Genomic DNA, 17,216 nt, shown 5'->3' with positions numbered 1-17,216 from the left:
AAGTCACATCCTCCCCTGCCTTGGGGCAGGGTAAATTCACCTCTACCAACTGGTGGGGCAGGAGGGGTGAGACCCTCGGTCAATTGACAGGGTCCTCAACAGAGAAGGCGGCCAGAGTAGCTGCAAGGCTTCTGGACTATGTTGTAATGCCCACAGCCACATCTGATCAGACTATAAAACGGGGTCCCCACTGAAGACACCCTTTGAGTGATCTTCTCGGAGCTGTGGGTCTGTGAACTGAAGCCATTTCCTTAGAGAGGAACACCATCTAAGGAGACTTTCTGGGACTGAGAACGCCTCACCTCCTCATTTGGGTGAGTGATTATTTACTGGATATATCCTTGAATGAGTCTTTGCCTAAACCATGCGAGTGATTATTTCTTGTGAGTACCCCGAAGTAAGAGGCCTCTAGTTTTATTTCTTGTGAGTGTATGTGTGCAAATTGTGAACCCTCATTATTATGTTGTTCTATCCCAATAATTTCCTCAGCTGATATCTGAACCTGTATCTTATGTTGTTGGAGTGCTAAATAATTGTATAAACCCTGTTTCTAGTCAGTTTATTGGCTACACATTTCCAAGTCTCACTTGGAACTTGTCCACCTAAAACTGACTTTGGGGTGCCTCCATGACACAAATAAAGGAGGAGTCAAACTTCTTTCTGTAAAGACAACTTCTGCTGAGACTGGAGAGCAGTCATCTAAGGGGAAGAATAAAACTTGTCAACTATTCACACCTCTGCAATAAATACATGTGAAGCAGCTCTGTTGTGGATAGGAGACAGACAGAACACTTTGGCTACCAGAATAAAACTAAATTGCAATTGGGAATATACTCAACAGAATTTATGTGTAGCACGGTTGAAATGGAATTATAGTGTTTATGAGTGGACTCAAGTGAAACAACATATCAAGAGAGCATTCTCACCTAATGTGCGAGGCCTGGTTCAGGATTTAGCCAGTGCCCTGCAAAAAACATTTGCATGAATTGCAAGAATTAACACCGCAAGACATAACGGATAACATTTTCTAATAGCCTAAAGTGTTTAGACCCAAAACCATGGTTTTCAGGCCTCAATCCACATATATGCGTTTTTGTGGGAATTGGATGTACTTGTGTAATATTTTTTTTATAGCCCTCTGAATCAGCTGGAGAATGATACAGAACGTAAAGAATAAAGCCAGGGTCCTTCCTGCACTCACTGTGAACCAGATGTTCAAAAACAAAAAAAGGGGAGATGTGGGAACAGCAGGATGTGCGGTTCCAGCTAAATAGCCTTGGACAGGTTATACAAAAGTATGTTTCTTATGAGTGTAAGGAGTGACAGCCCAGGTCAGTGAGAATGATATCTCAGGTTGGAAAACCACCCCCATATGTATGATGTGTGAACGTTGGGCCTGGGCACGTGAATGAGCGGGTCGGAATGCCGCCCACAAGATATGCATAAGAACGTGACTGAAAACAATCACAACGTGAGTGTGGTGTGTTTGGAATAACATTTTTTGAAAAAACACCCTAAGCTCTTCATCCAGCCCCATATCTATAAACCTACAAATTGAGAACTGTTAATAAAACTCAGCTCAGCCTAGCTCTCCTCTTGCTGCTAGTAAGAACTCCACATCTGTGCGTCTCTGTCTGTGTCTGTATGCGCCGTTCCTCATCGCCACATGAAAGGCAAGTGCTGCTTGACTAACGTTATCTCCTATGACAAGGTGACCTGCTTAGTGGATAAGGGACAGGCTGCGGATGTTGTCTACCTAGACTTCAGTAAAGACTTTCACACCATCCCCCACAGCAGTCTCCTGGAGAAACTGGCTGTTCATAGCTTGGCTGGGTGTACTCTTAGCTGGCTAAAGAACTGAGTGCATGGCCAGGCCCAAAGAGTTTTAGTGAATGGAGTCAAATCTAGTTGGCAGGTGGTCACAAGTGGTGTCCCCCAGGGCACAGTATTGGGGCCAGTTCTGTTAAATCTCTTTATTAATGAACTGGATGAGGGGACCGAGTGCATCCTTAGTAAGTTTGCAGATGACACCAAGTCGGGTGGGAGTATTGATCTGCTTGAGGGTAGCAAGGCCATACAGAAGAATCTGAACAGGCTGGATCAATAGGCTGAGACCAATTATACGAGGTTCAAGAAGGTGAAATGCCAGGTCCTACACTTGAATCACAACAACCCTATACAACGCTGCAGGCCTGGAGAAGAGAGGCTGCAAAATTGCCTAGGGGAAAAGGACCCGGGGGTGTTAGTCAGTTGGATTTGAGCCAGCAGTGTGTCCAGGTAGACAACAGCATCCTGGCTTGTATCAGAAACAGTGTGGCCAGAAAGACTAGAGAAGTGATCATCTCTCTGTACTTGGCACTGGTGAGGCCTCACCTCAAATGCTGTGTTCAGTTTTGGGCTCTTCACTGGAAGAGAGTGAGCTGCTAGAGTGAATTCAAAGAAGGGCAACAAAGCTGCTGAAGGATCTAGATAACAAATATTATGAGAAGACACAGACAGAACTGGGGTTGTTTAGCCTAGAGAAAAGAAGACTGCGGGGAAACCTTATTGCTCTCTCTCCAACTACGTGAAAGGAGGATGGAGCAAGGTAGGTGTTGGTCTCTTTTTCCCAACTAATATGCAATAGGATAAAGTTGTGCCAAAGGAGGTTTAGATTGGATATTAAGAAAAATATATTCATGAAAAGCATTGTCAGGCATTGGAAAAGGCTGCCCAAGGAGATAGTTGAGTCACCATTACTAGAGGTATTTTAAAGACTTGTTTTATGTTGGTCCAAAAGTAATTGGAGTTTTGGACTGTGAATTTTAAATCATTAGAACTAGGCTCAAACACATCTTTATTAATCAAAATAGGAACCATAACAATCAACGCATTTTTGCCAATGATAAATAAGTTTGTTTATTCCTGTAGCGTAAAAATCTGTGCTTCGGGATTCGATGAACTCTTGGAAAGCATTTTCTGCATCCTGCTGGTTGTGGAAGCATTTTTCCCACCAAAAGCTGTCAAGATGCTTGAGGAAGTAGTAGTTGGTTGGCAAGAGGTGAGGTGAATATGGCAGATGAGGTCAAACTTTGTAGCCCAATTCGTTCAACCTTTGAAGCGTTGGTTATGCAACATGTGGTCACATGTTGTCGTGGAGAAGAATTGGGCCCTTTCTTTTGACCAATGCCAGCTGCAGGCGTTGCAGTTTTTGGTGCATCTCTTTGATTTGCTGAGCACACTTCTCAGATGTAATGGCTTTGCCAGGATTCAGAAAGCTGTAGTGGATCAGACTGGCAGCAGATCACCAAACAGTGACCATGGCCTTTTTTTACTGCAAGTTTGGCTTTGCGAAGTGCTTTGGAGGTTCTTCTTGATCCAGCCGCTGAGCTGGTCATCGCTGGTTGTCATATACAATCCACTTTCTGTTGCATGTCACAATCCAGTCGAGAAAGTGTTGTTGTTGTGTAGAATAAGAGATGATGCCACTTCAAAACAACAATTTTTTTTATCTTTGGTCAGCTCATGAGGCACCAACTTATCGAGCTTTTTAACCTTCCCAATTTACTTCAAATGCCAAAAAACTGTAGAATGGTTGACAATGAGCTGTTGAGTTCTTCGGCAACTTTTCCTGTAGTTTGAAGAAGATCAGCTTTGATGATTGCTCTCTGTTGGTCTTTGTCAACTTCAGATGGCTGGCCACTGTGCCCCTCATCTTCAAGGTTCTCATCTCCTTTGCAAGACTTCTCGAACCACCACTGCACTGTACGTTTGTTAGCAGTTCCTGGGCCAAATGTGTTGCTGATGTTGTGAGGTGTCTCTGCTGCTTTACAACCCATTCTGAACTCAAATAAGAAAATAGCTTCAATTTGCTTTTTGTCTAACATCATTTCCATAGTCTAAAATAAATACAAAATAAACAGCAAGTAATAAGTCAGTAGCAAAAAACAAAGCGAGAAATGCGCATTAAAATGATGTATACCATAACCACATGTATTTAAGAATGTATTCCAATATCAAACGACAAATTTCAGCAATGCAAAAACCACAATTACTTTTGCACCAACCTAATAAATGTGGTACCTACCCAGGGACATGGTTTAATGGTGGACTTTGCAGTGATTTTTTTATGTTTGGATTGAATGATCCTAAGGATCTTTTCCAACCTTAATGATTTTATGATTCTATTTCATTTGGCATGACTTAAAGCAGCCATGTGAAGGTATTTTCAACCCTCAAAGAAGAATTGTTGTCTGAAATGAAAAGCTCAAGATCCAAGCTGCCAAAACTATAAAGCAGTACAAACTTCACAAATCAATAGCCAGGACTAGAATTCAGTAGCTAATTTTCTTAGGAAGAATACATGATCAAGGTGAATCATACAGTGAAACTGAAATATTCAGTTGTTTCTTGCTCTTTGCCTCAAACATTACAAAGCATTGCACACTGAGCAATATTTTGGGATGCATATTTAACTCTCAGAAATACCAATGGTAGAAAGTATTTTCCCCTAATCACTATAAAACCTACTTAAGACCGACACAAAACCTGCAACTGAGATATTCAAGTAGAAAATGTTCCTGGCTAAGAAAGCTCAATGACTACAGCAAGATTTAGCTGTGCATACAGAAAAGCATCTCAGGGTTGGAAAATCAGTTCAGACTAAAACCCTTAAGCTTTAGCAGGACACTGAAGCAATGTGATGTTTGTGGGTAGTTCCACTCATGTAACATTCTAGTTAAGTTTTCAAAAACTAGCCTTCTGGCCTTTAACTTGGTATTTCCCTCATTAACACACAAAGTAAGGATTACCAAATCCTTTGGATATTCTACATACATATAAAACTAGCTTAACCACCATCTTCTCCAGAAGAAAAGTGAGTTATCTAAGCTTCTCTTCCTAAATTATATGGAGCATGAAGCACTTTGATCATACTCAAAGACTAATGAATCACATGCAAGACTACCACTGAATTTCAAAATGCAACATCATCCTACAGCAGCATGGAAAAGGAAGCAACCAGACTAAAGTTTTTCCAAAATTAATTGTTAGAATCAAGGTTACAGCCAAACACAAGGTAGATTTGTAATTGAATAGAAAGGAAGAAGAAAAACAGGCCTATACTAGACCAGAATGCTGGAAGAGTTATTGTTCTCCAAATGAGACACCTCTCCTCCACCCCAACCTGGTACAGAAGCAGATCCCCAGATATTGTTCTCTCTCTGTTATCATAATTGTGGAGTCCACTGCTACAGCATCGGATATTTGTCTGACCCTATTCTACAGATATGAGCACCATCCATCCAGTACTGCTGAGCCAGTGAGTTTCAGCTCTGTTCATAACGCATATGGATGTAAGTACAATGTTAAAAGGAGCTGTTTCACTTCGCTTTCAGACCCCAGATTCCAGAAGCTACACATAAAAAGTGTAAGTCATCTAGAAAGCAAGTAACAAGTGATTAATAAGGATCCAATTAAGTTCGACTTGCCCAACACTCTACAGCAGACATGAAGCAAAGGTACAGTCAAGCTCTCCACAGCAATATCTTTAACACGAACCTATTGAGAAAAGTGGCAAAGACTGTTATATTGTTGGGGTTTTATTTGTTTGTTTGGGGAAAGGGGGGGTGCAAAAAACCTCCCTCGACCTGCCGGCAACACTTTTTACGGATACAATTGGCTTTCTAGGCTGCAGGCACACATTACTGGCTCATGTCCAATTTCATACCCAGAGACTGTGCAAAACACAAATTAGAGGGGCCCTGCCTCCAGCCAGGCAGAGGAAAGGGACAACAGAGTTTACTGGACTGTGCAGATACGATGGCCTGGTACAACACAACCCCAGGAGTACAAAGCTTCGGTGGACACTGGTGCTCAGTGCACGATAATCCCCTCAAACTATAAAGGAACACAATCTATCAGTATTTCTGGAGTGACTGAGGGATCCCAGGAACTGACTATAATAGAGGCTGAAATGAACCTAACTGGGAAAAACTGGCAAAAGCATCCCATTGTGACTGGCCCAGATGCTCCGTGCATCCTTGGCATAGACTACCTCAGGAGAGGGTGTTTTAAGGACCCGAAAGGGTATTGGAGGGCATTTGGCATAGCAGCTGTGGACACTGACAATATTGAACAGCTGTCTACTTTGCCTGGTCTCTCAGAGGACCCTTCTGTTGTAGGACTGCTGAGGGTTGACGATCAGCAGGTGCCAGTTGCTACCACGAGGGTGCATCGCCAGCAATATTGCACCAATTGAGACTCTTTGATTCCTATCCAGAAGTCGATTTGTCAACTGGAAAGCCAGGGTGAGATCAGTAAGACTCGCTCACCTTTTAACAGCCCAATTTGGCCAGTGCATAAGTCTAGTGACAAGTGGAGACTATCGTGATGTTAAGCCACCATTGAGTGCTGCTGTGCCTGACACCTTAGAACTGCAATTTGACCTGCAGTCAAAGGCAGCCAAGTGGTATGCCACAACTCACATTGCTAATGCGATTTTCTCTATTCCTTTAGCAGCAGAGTGCAGGCCGCAGTTTGCTTTCACCTGGAGGGGCATCCAGTACACGCGACATTGCTTGCCCCAGGGGTGGAAACACAGTCCTACCATCTGCCGTGGACTGATCCAAACCACACTGGAACAAGGTAAAGCCCCAAAACGCTTGATGACATCATCATATGGGGCGACACAGCGAAAGGAGTCTTCGAGAAAGGTGAGAGAATAATTCAGATTCTTTGGAATGCTGGTTTTGCCATAAAATGAAGCAAGGTCAAGGGACCTGCACGAGAGATCCAGTTTTTAGGAATAAAATGGCAAGATGGGCATTGTCAGATCCCAATGGATGTCATCAAGAAAATTGCAGGTATGTCTCCACCTACTAATAAAAAGGAGACACAGACTTTCTTGGGCATTGTAGGTTTTTGGAGAATGCATATTCCTGACTACATCCAAATTGTGAGCCCTCTCTGTCAAGTGACTTGGAAGAAGAAAGATTTTGAGTGGGGCCTTGAACAACAACAGCAAGACTTTGAACAAATTAAGTGTGAGGAAACTCATGCGGTAGCCCTTGGGCCTGTCTGGACTGGACTAGATGTTAAAAATGTGCTCTACACTGCAGCCAGAGATAGCGGCCCTACCTGGAGCCTCTGGCACAAACCATCAGGAGAAACTCGAGGTCGACCCTTAGGTTTTCAGAGTCAAGGATCCGAGGACAACTATACTCCAACTGAAAAAGAGATACTAGCAGCATATGAAGGGGTCCGAGCTGCTGCAGAAGTGATTGGAAGGGAAGCACAGCTTCTTCTGGCACCTTGACTGCCGGTGCTGGGCTGGATGTTCAAAGGGAAGGTTCCCTCTACGCACCATGCAACCAATGCTTCGTCGAGTAAGTGGATTGCGTTGATCACACAACGAGCTCAAATAGGGAGTCCCAATCGCCCAGGGATCTTAGAAGTGATCACAGACTGGCCAGAAAGTAAAGACTATGGAATGTCACCAGATGAGGAGGAAATAACACATGCTGAAGAAGCACCACCGTATAATAAAGTATCAAAGACTGGAAAGCAGTATGCACTGTTCACAGATGGATCCTGCGGTCTCGTAGGAAAACATCGGAGGTGGAAAGCTGCTGTGTGGAGTCCCACATGACGAGTCACAGAAGCCACTGAAGGACAAGGTGAATCAAGTCAATTTGCGGAAGTGAAAGCCATCCAGCTGGCTTTGGACATTGCTGAATGAGAAAAGTGGCCAGTGCTTTATCTCTACACCGACTCATGGATGGTAGCAAATGCCTTGTGGGGGTGGTTACAGCAATGGAAGAGAAGCAACTGGCAGCGCAGAGGTAAATCCATTTGGGCTGCCACACTGTGGCAAGACATTGCTGCCCAGCTAGAGAGCCTGCCTGTAAAAGTATGTCATGTAGATGCTCATGTGCCTAGAAGTCAAGCCACTGAGGAACATCGAAACAACCAGCAAGCGGATCAGCCTGCTAAGATTCAAGTAGCTGAGGTGGATTTGGACTGGCAACATAAAGGTGAACTTTTCCTAGCTCGGTGGGCCCATGATGCTGCAGGGAATCAAGGAAGAGAGGCAACATCTAAATGGGCTCGTAATCGAGGGGTGGACTTGACTATAGACACTATTTCACAGGTTATTCGTGAATGTGAAACATGCGCCGAAATCAAACAAGACAAACGGTTAAAGCCTGTATGGTGTGGGGGGCCACGGTTAAAATATAAGTATGGAGAGGCTTGGCAAATTGATTATACTATACTTCCACAAACCCGCCAAGGTAAGCACTATGTACTTAAAATGGTGGAATGTATTAATAAGGCCTAAGCATGCCGCGAATGGTATGGAATAAGGGGTGGAATGTGCTGGTTTGACTGAAAATGGGCTAATTTTCTTCATGCAGTTAGAAACCTTTCTTTTTCATAGCTAGCGTGCTCATTATTTGGACTTAGTTTGAGAACAAGCAGATAACACCCCAGCACAGAGCTAATGTTTTTAATTGCTCTGGTCTGAGAGCCAAGGACATTCTGAGCACCCTGCTTACAGTTGTCGAGGAAGGGGGGCAGAGATTGACTGACGTCCAGACTGATCAATGAGAGTATTCCATCTCATTAGCATCATGCTTCGGATATAAGAGTGGGACCTTCCAGTTTTGGCTCTACCAGTCTCTCTGGTTCTTTCTCTCTCTCTCTCTCTCTCTCTGGGGTAGCCGGGAAGCTCGTTTGGGACGTTTAGCCCGGCCTTCTGCCATTTTGCAGAGGCCTCTGGGCTTTTCTGCCTTTTTCCTCTCTTCTCTCTCTTTGGGATCAGCTGCTGGGACCGGGCTGTTTCCTAGAACTGGCTGCTCAGCGTGTTCATGAGGAATTGCCTTAAGTATCTTTTATTTCTATTTTATATATATATTTACTAGTAATATATTAGTATTATGTTATTTTATTAAACTGTGTTTATCTCAATCCAGTTTTCTCCTTTCCCTTTTGATTCTCTCCCCTGTTGAGGGGCGTGGGGGAGGGGGTGAGCGAGCAGCTATCATGGTTGTATTACTAGCTCGGGTTAACCCGCGACATTCCCCCCACTACCCCCTTTTAAAATATGAAGGCTCTTAAACACTAGAAGAGGTTGCTCAGAAAGGCTGTAGGATCTCTGTCCTTGGAGGCATTTAAAACTCAACTGAATGAGGCCTTGAGCAACCTGATCAACCTGATCTAAACAGACCTCCTTTGAGAAAGGGGTTTGAAATAGACAACCTGCAGAGGTCAATTCCAAACTAAATTTTTCTATTATTTTTCTGCTTATTTCAGTGAGTTAAATCAGCTCACAGATGGTCTGAAGAGCAGCCAGCACAACAGAGGCAAAGGAACAATGCCTATTGAAAGGGCCGGGGGGGGGGGGGGGATGTGTGGAGCTGCAGCTTCCTCTTTCAAAAGCAATGTACTTTTAAGTTAGTTCACTGCCTCTCAAGGAATCACAGCCTAACAATAAGAAGTTACAGTTTAAACATTCATGCCTTTTCCAGGATCTGAAGCAAAGGAAGATAATAGCAGGAACTTATCTAAGTGCAGAAAGTTCTGAAGTTTCCCTGACACTTATCTTTCACTATACAAGCGTAAGATTGATGTCTTAAGATTTTACATTAGGACAAATTACAGCTCTTTTAAAAAACAACTTCTCCGTCAATTTTTATTTTTACCTCTTTATAGAGAACTTATTCTTGAAAATCACAAAGTTGAAAAAATACTGAGAGATTATATCTGTAAATCCTAAAAACATTCCTGCGTGATTGTTGGAAGTTAAAAATGAGACATGAAACATCTCCCTCTTGAAAATTCTCCTAAACCTGACCAAAACATGACACAGAAATCAAAGAATGGTTTGGGTTGGAAGAGACCTTTAAAGATCATCTCGTCCAACCCCCCTGCCATGGGCAGGGACATCTTTCACTAGATCAGGTTGCTCAAAGCCCCATCCAACCTGACTTTGAACATTTCCAATTATGGGGCGTCCACAACTTGCCTGGGCAACCTGTCACAGTGTCTCACCACCCTCATCATAAAAGAAATTCTTCCTTATGTCCAAACTAAACCTATCCTCTTTCAGTTTAAAACCGTTGTCTCTTGTCCTGTTGCTACAGGCCCTGGAAAAAAAGTCTCTCTCTGTCTTTCTTATGAGCCCCCTTTAATTACTGAAAGGCTGCAATAAGGTCTCCCCAAAGCCGCCTCTTCTCCAGGCTGAACAACCCCAACTCTCTCAGCCTTTCTTCATTGGAGAGGTGTTCCAGCGCTCATCATTTTTGTGACCCTCTAGAACCGCTCTAATGGGTCCATGTCTTTCTTGTACCGGGGACCCAAGAGCTGGACGGGACACAGTATTCCAGGTGGGGTCTCACAAGAGCGGAGTAGAGGGGGAGAATCACCTCCCTCGACCTGACGGCAACACTTTTTATGGATACAATTGGCTTTCTGGGCTGCAGGCACACATTACTGGCTCATGTCCAATTTTTCATTCACCAGTATATCCCCAAGTCCTTCTTTGCAGCGCCACTCTCAATCCGTTCATCCCCCAGGCTGCATTGATCCCCCAACCCAGGTGCAGAAACTTGCACTTGGCCTTGTTGAGCTTCATGAGGTTCACACGGGCCCACTCCTCAAGCCTGTCCAGGTCCCTCTGGATGGCATCCCTTCCCTCTAGCATATCAGCTGCACCACTCAGCTTGGTGTCATCCGCAAACTTGCTGAGGGTGCACTCGATCCCACTGTCTACATCGTTGATGAAGATATTAAGCAGTATTGGTCCCAGTACAGATCCTTGAGGGACACCACTCGTTACTGGTTTCCACTTGGACATTGAGCCACTGACTAGAACTCTTTGGACACAGCCATCCAGCCAATTCCTTATCTATTGAACAGTCCATCAGTCAAATCCACCTCTCTCCAGTTCAGAGGCAAGAATGATATGGGGGACCATATCAAAAGCCTTACAGAAATCTGATGCAATCACTCCACTGTAGAACACCACTAGATTAGTCGGGCACAATTTGCCTTTGCTGAAGCCATGTTCGCTGTCTCTGACCACCTCTCTGCCTTCCATATGCCTTGACATGTCTTCCAGGAAGATCTGTTCCATGATCTTACTGGGTACAGAGGTGAGGCTGACCGGTCGGGAGTTCCTAGGGTTGTTTCCCTTTTTCCAGTCACTGGGGACCTCGCCCGACTACCATGACTTTTCAAATATGATGGAGAGGGGCTTGGCAACTACATCAGCCAATTCCCTCAGGACCCTGGGATACATCTTGTCGGGTCCCATGGAACAGTGTACGTTCGGGTTCCTCGCACAGTCTCAAACCTGATCTTCTCCTACGATGGGGGGGGACTTCATTCCCCCAGTCCCTGCTTTGAGGTTCAGGGGACTGAGAGGTGTGGGAAGAGAGATTACCACTGAAAAATGAGGCAAAAAAAATTTTGAGTATCTCAGCCTTCTCCGTGTCAGTTGTCACCAGCTCCCCTGTCTTATTTATCAGGAGGTGTACATTTTCTTTAATCTTTCTTTTCTGGCCAACATACCTGTAGAAGCCCTTCTTATTATTCTTCACATCCCTCACCAAATTCAGCTGCAGCTGTGCCTTAGCTTTCCTGGTCCCATTTCTACACATCCAGGCAGCCTCTCTATATTCTCCCCAGGATACATGTCCCTGGTTCCACTGCCTGTGCATTTCCTTCATATGCTTTAGTTTCACCAGGAGGTCCTTAGCCATGCTGATCTCCTGCCTTCCTTGCCTGATTTCTTACACATGGGAATCTAGAGCTCTGAGAAAATGTCCTTAAACAGCTGCCAGCTCTCTTCTGCTCCTTCAGCCCCAAGGGTAGTTTCCCAGGAGGTCCCTTCCATTAGTTCCTTAAACAACTGTGTTGATGAGCAAGAGTTCCAGTAACCCTTCTCCTCTGGTTGGGCTGTCTGTCACCTGGATTAAGAAATTAATTGATTGAAATCCCCCAGCAGGATAAGAGCTTGGGAGTGTGATGCTTCCTGCAGTTGAAGCATCCCCCCTTGATTGGGCAGCCTGTAGTAAGCACCAACCACGAGGTTTCCTTTGTTGACTTGGCCCCTAAGTTTTACCCATAAACTCTCAACCTGCTCATTGCTGTTTTTCAAAGAAAGCTCTGTGCAGTCAACCCTTTTTTTTTTTTTTTTTTTTTTTTTTTTTGTTTAGATAGAGAGCAAACCCCCCACCCCTCCTCCTTTCTTGACTGTCCCTTCTGAACAGCCTATAGCCATCAATTGTAGCACTCTAGTCATGATTTGCCCCATCAAGTTTCAGCAATAGCTATTACATCATAGCTTTCTAGCTGCACAGTGGATTCCAGTTCCTCCTCTTTGTTACCCATGCTGTGTGCATTGGCATAGAGGCACTTCAGCTGGGCTATCAGCCTTGTCACCTTTTTAGAGGAACATGCCCTAATTCCTTTGAGGCTTTTCACAGGTGTTTCCCTGTTGGTTCCTAATATACCAGCAACCCCTGGCTCCTGTCTGGTGCTCAAAACTCTATCCCCCTGCACCACTAAATTTAGTTTTAAGCTCTCCTTGTAAGTCTGGCCAGCTTGTTGGCAAAGACCCTCTTGCCCCACTTGGTCAGGTGAATCCCATCAGCTCCCAAGAGACCCAGCTTCTCAAAGACAGATCCATGATCATAGAAGCCAAAACCTTGAGTATGGCACCAGCCACACAGCCAGGCATTCACCTGTTCAATTCTTCTCCTCCTTCCTGAACCCCTTCCTCTGACCAGGAGGACAGAGAACAGTATCATTGGACCCTACGTGGAATAGTAGGAGCGGATGATAATCTATAGGGTTCACCAGGCTCAGCAGCCTCTCGGTGATGTCACAAATTCAAGCTCCTGGTAGGCAGCAGACTTCTCTAGAAAAATTGCCTGGACAGCAAATGAGTGCTTCTGCACCTCTCAGTAAGCAATCTCCAATTACTAATACTTTATGTGCTTCTCTAGTGGCACTGGTTCTACTGTGGAAGGATGCTTGGATCAATTTTGCATGGTCAGCTCTTCCTGGATCCTGTCCATTACTCACGTGCTCTTCATTCTCAAACCCCAGAGCATTGTATCCGTTACGTAGGGGCACTTTAGGGGAAGGTTCTTCCTACTGCCCTGAGCAGAGTCCGTTCTCCTTTGTCTCGTGAGTTTCTTGTGTCAGTCAGCTCAAGGTTGAATTTGGGCTTACCTTCCCCTTGCACAGCCTTAAGGCAGGCCTGTCACTCAGCTCTATATAAAATGCTTATTAAAATAGTTATTTAAGAATTTTTAAAGAGTTAAAAGACCTCCTAAAAATCAGCAAGCCTGTCATTCAAACTGTACTCTGAAAGTAAACTGAGCACATTTTAAATGTCTATCAATAATATTTCACCTGAAGAAATTTTGTCTTGCTGAAATCAAGTACAGCACTTGGTTTGTGCTAAAAAAAATAAGATTCATCTCTATCACCTCTATGCACGTGGCAAATTAAAGCTAGATGCATTGAAGTACAATTACATTTAAAATTACATACATATCATATGAGGAGAGGCTAAGAGACCTGGGACTCTTCAGCCTGGAAAAGAGAAGGCTCAAGGGGGAAGAATCTTATCAGTGTATATAAATACCTGATGGGAGGGAATGAAGGAAAGACTCTTCTGTGTACTGCCCACTGGCAGGGAAAGAGGCAGTGAGCACAAATTAAAACAAATGGAATCCCTCTGAACACAAGAAAAAACAGTTTTTACCGTGAGGGTGGTAAAACACTAACGGGTTGCCCAGGGAGGATGTGGAGTCCATCCATGGAGATATTAAAAATCTGACTGGACATGGTCCTGGGAAACCTGCTCTAAGTGGCCCTGCTTGGGGATGGTGGGGGGTGTTGGACTAGATGATCTTGAAAGGTCCCTTCCAACTTCAACCATTCTTTGATACCACCTGTGGACAGGTCAGTCAAGGGAATGAGCCTTTAAGTCTCTAAAGGGACAGTGTTTTTCATTTCAGAAATTTCAGGTCCAGTCCCTGTAGACAATCCAATTGAGGATACTTTTCATTAGTTTGCACCCATCAATTACAACACCTGAAAGTGTGTGTGTGTGTGTGTGTGTGTGTATATATATATATATATATTTCTTTTTTTCAAAGCACAGAAAAGGCAACTATTATCATCTTGGATTCTGTTTCAAAGTCTATTTAAGGACTCTGAGCTAAAATCAGTGGTCACAGCTCTTACCAGCTATAGGATCCATGGTTTCTCTATTGCTTGGAGAATATGAACTCTGAGAAGATGAAAGCCCACCAGTGGAACTGCTAGTAAAATGCATGTTTGATCTACGTGCACGGGGGCCTCCCAAACCCCGGCCTGGGTGAAACATTCTACGTACATGACGAACGCCACTAGATTCATCATAACCAAACAGTTAAGAAAAATCATTTGCTATCAAGTGTTAAACAGCAACAACATTTACTAGATGGAATAATTAGGCAACACACTACTCCTCATTCATAAAACAATGATTCAACTTTGTAAGTGTACTGTGATCATAGCTATGGCGCCAGTCAGACCTGTAGATCTGAATCCAAAGCACCGAGGCTGTTTGCACCAAATTCATCTTTCCCAGGCTTTTTATCATGTCTAAAAATTGTCAGGACGAATTTCCTACCTTCTGGATCGCTTTCTACTAGCTAATTTAAACTGTTGATGCATATTCAGCAGAGCACATGGCTCAATAGACATAAAGATTTTAACATCAAAATAGGGAAAGAAGGGTATTTAAATACTGCAAATAATCTACAAAGTTTTATTACCATTCTTACCAAGAGCATACAGTAATTATTGCATTTTATGCTTTTATCCAAGGAATTTCACCCACTCCAGTCTTCAAGGAATTGCAGGTCAACAGAGGATTCAGCACTTCCCTCATACCCCTTTGCTTCATCTTCCCTCATTCTTCAAACAAATTCCATTTGCTTCAATTATGAAAACAAGCCCTTTCACTTCATTTCCCACATTTATTAGGAGATGTCTATAAAAGCTATGACTTGAAATATAAGCTTTTTCATACATACTAAGAGACTATCAGCAAATCATTTAAAGATGATCTTTCCCAGAAGAGTGTTAACATGATTCTCCCAAGACAGTCTAGCTAAAGGTTCCTTTTATCTTAAGAAGCACTAGTGCAATTAACTACTAAGCTAGGAAATAATGTCCTTGGACATATCTTATTTTTCCAATTTCTAAATTAGTAGCTTTAGCTTACCTTATGTCAAATTTTCTTATTTTCAAAACCAGCATTATCATCACTTGTATAAAATCTATTATTTGTATCAGACTGGTGCCCAATGTACTTATCCCACAATGTACAATTATGGTATATAATTCATTTCCTCATGATATCGCTGAGTTGAGAAATTTAAGACTGAGAAATTATTAGTCTTCTTTTGGCAAGAATATCCAGTTACTATAATAAATACTTTCAGGAAGAATTGACTCTTTCAAATCTATTATGCTATAGAGCACAAAACATTTCATTTGCAGGGTTTTAGGGGGAGGGAGGAAATCTCCCTTGGGAGAGAATATAGTTGTGTAGCACAGAATAGTTTGTTCCTCCTCTGAATCTGTTGATACTGGATACTGGTAGCGATCGAACATTGTCACTAACATTCTACTGATTGATTACTGCTCTCACACAGTTTGGAAAGCTTTCCATAGCTACATGTGACAGAAAAAATACCCCCATTCTGAGATTTTTTTAAGCTAAATTTGGGAACTAAGATAACATCCTTAATATAAATATTTTGAAAAATTCCAGCCTTGGTCCCATTTAGAAAAGAATCTTAGTAGCTTGCTAACTGCACCTTTTAAAATGTTTTTAAAATAAACAACATTATTTAAATACTAGTTAAGAGTATATTGATGCCTCACCCAACTGTGCTGGGGTTAAAAAAGCATTTGGAACTCTTAACTCACTGCAAATATATACTGAAAACAACCAAGCTAGAACCATTTACGTGGTCAAGACTAAAGGCAGTAAAACAGTTGAAAACTGTTTAAGAAAGAAACTGGAATTTAAAGAGTTGTCCAGAGTCTCCCAGGGATAAAAGTGATATCTTGCAGTGGCTGCACAAGATTCTTCACAAGAAACATGTGTAGCCATTTAAAACAGCTTAAACAAAACCCTTCTAACTGCTACGCAGAATACCCTTTCCTAAACTGCTAGCGACTGGACAGAGGGAAATCTCTCCCCCTTTTTCTTCCTTTTAGTCTTAGCTGTCAGAAGACATGAAATAGCACCCAACACGGAACAGCTAGTCCAGAAAAAAATTAACTATCAAGTTTTGTGCACTTGGCAACACTGATTGCTAAAGCAATACTGTACAGAAACTTCCACGTGCATTTTCTATAATTATTTATAATACAGTCCAATTGAATGAAGCTCCCCCCCATCAGTTTTGAGATGATTGACACTGTGGTGATTTCTCTAGTTCTTATGTAGGTAGTAACAAACATATTTCCCAATTAAAAGTTATCTGACATTAGTGATATGAGTGGGAGGATCCCTATATTCTCTCCAGGATACATTCAGGTTCCTCAGGTGGTCTCAAACCTGATCTTCTCCTACAATGTCAGGAGACTTCATTCCCCCAGTCCCCACTTTGAGGCTCGGGGGAATCAAGAGATATGGGAGGAGAGATTATCATTGAAAACTGAGGCAAAGAAATTGAGTACCTCTTGATTACATCTGTCATACCAAGAGAAAACATGCCCCAACTAATACAAATGCTACAGGCTTAAGAACTCTCTTGCAACCCAAGTATAAACACCAAGTGTTTAATGTTTTTCTTTTATATCACCAAAACAGTTTCACTACCCCCTAGGTGGAACAGCCTGTTGGACAGAGTTGTCGTCTTACAATCCTAGCAGGATGTCATAACATAGGGTACTAGTAGACCCAGGGAATGCAGTTTATTTTTAAATGTGTTCAATACAAGGTTACATTCAGACAAGTGATGAAATTCACAGTACTTTGTGCCCCCTCATCCCACAAATCACTAAACTACTGATGTTATCAAGTCAATTATCACAAGGATCAAGCCACTGAGAGGCCACAAGACAAATACTTCTACGAGAAAAAACAAACATTACTCATTTATCCTGAAGTAGACCAGAATGGGTTTTATATCAAAACACTCTAGGTTTAACTTGGA

The 17,216-nt window shown here is 42.9% G+C and overlaps 1 protein-coding gene across 4 annotated transcripts in view; it reads right to left on the bottom strand.

Annotated features, from left to right (window-relative positions):
* Positions 1-17,216, bottom strand: part of LOC135577081 (E3 ubiquitin-protein ligase KCMF1) — an 83,408-nt gene that overhangs the window by 56,255 nt on the left and 9,937 nt on the right. The window contains exon 2 of one of the 4 annotated variants that reach the window (XM_065044764.1): positions 927-964. The exons of the other annotated variants lie outside the window; for them this stretch is intronic. The gene's annotated coding sequence lies outside the window, so the exon portion shown is untranslated. The remainder of the gene's footprint in view (positions 1-926; positions 965-17,216) is intronic. 4 annotated transcript variants of the gene reach the window in all.

This window comes from Columba livia, chromosome W (genome assembly GCF_036013475.1).
Source record: "Columba livia isolate bColLiv1 breed racing homer chromosome W, bColLiv1.pat.W.v2, whole genome shotgun sequence".
NCBI classification, from domain to species: domain Eukaryota; kingdom Metazoa; phylum Chordata; class Aves; order Columbiformes; family Columbidae; genus Columba; species Columba livia.
This window is presented reverse-complemented; position numbering and strand designations above follow the sequence as displayed.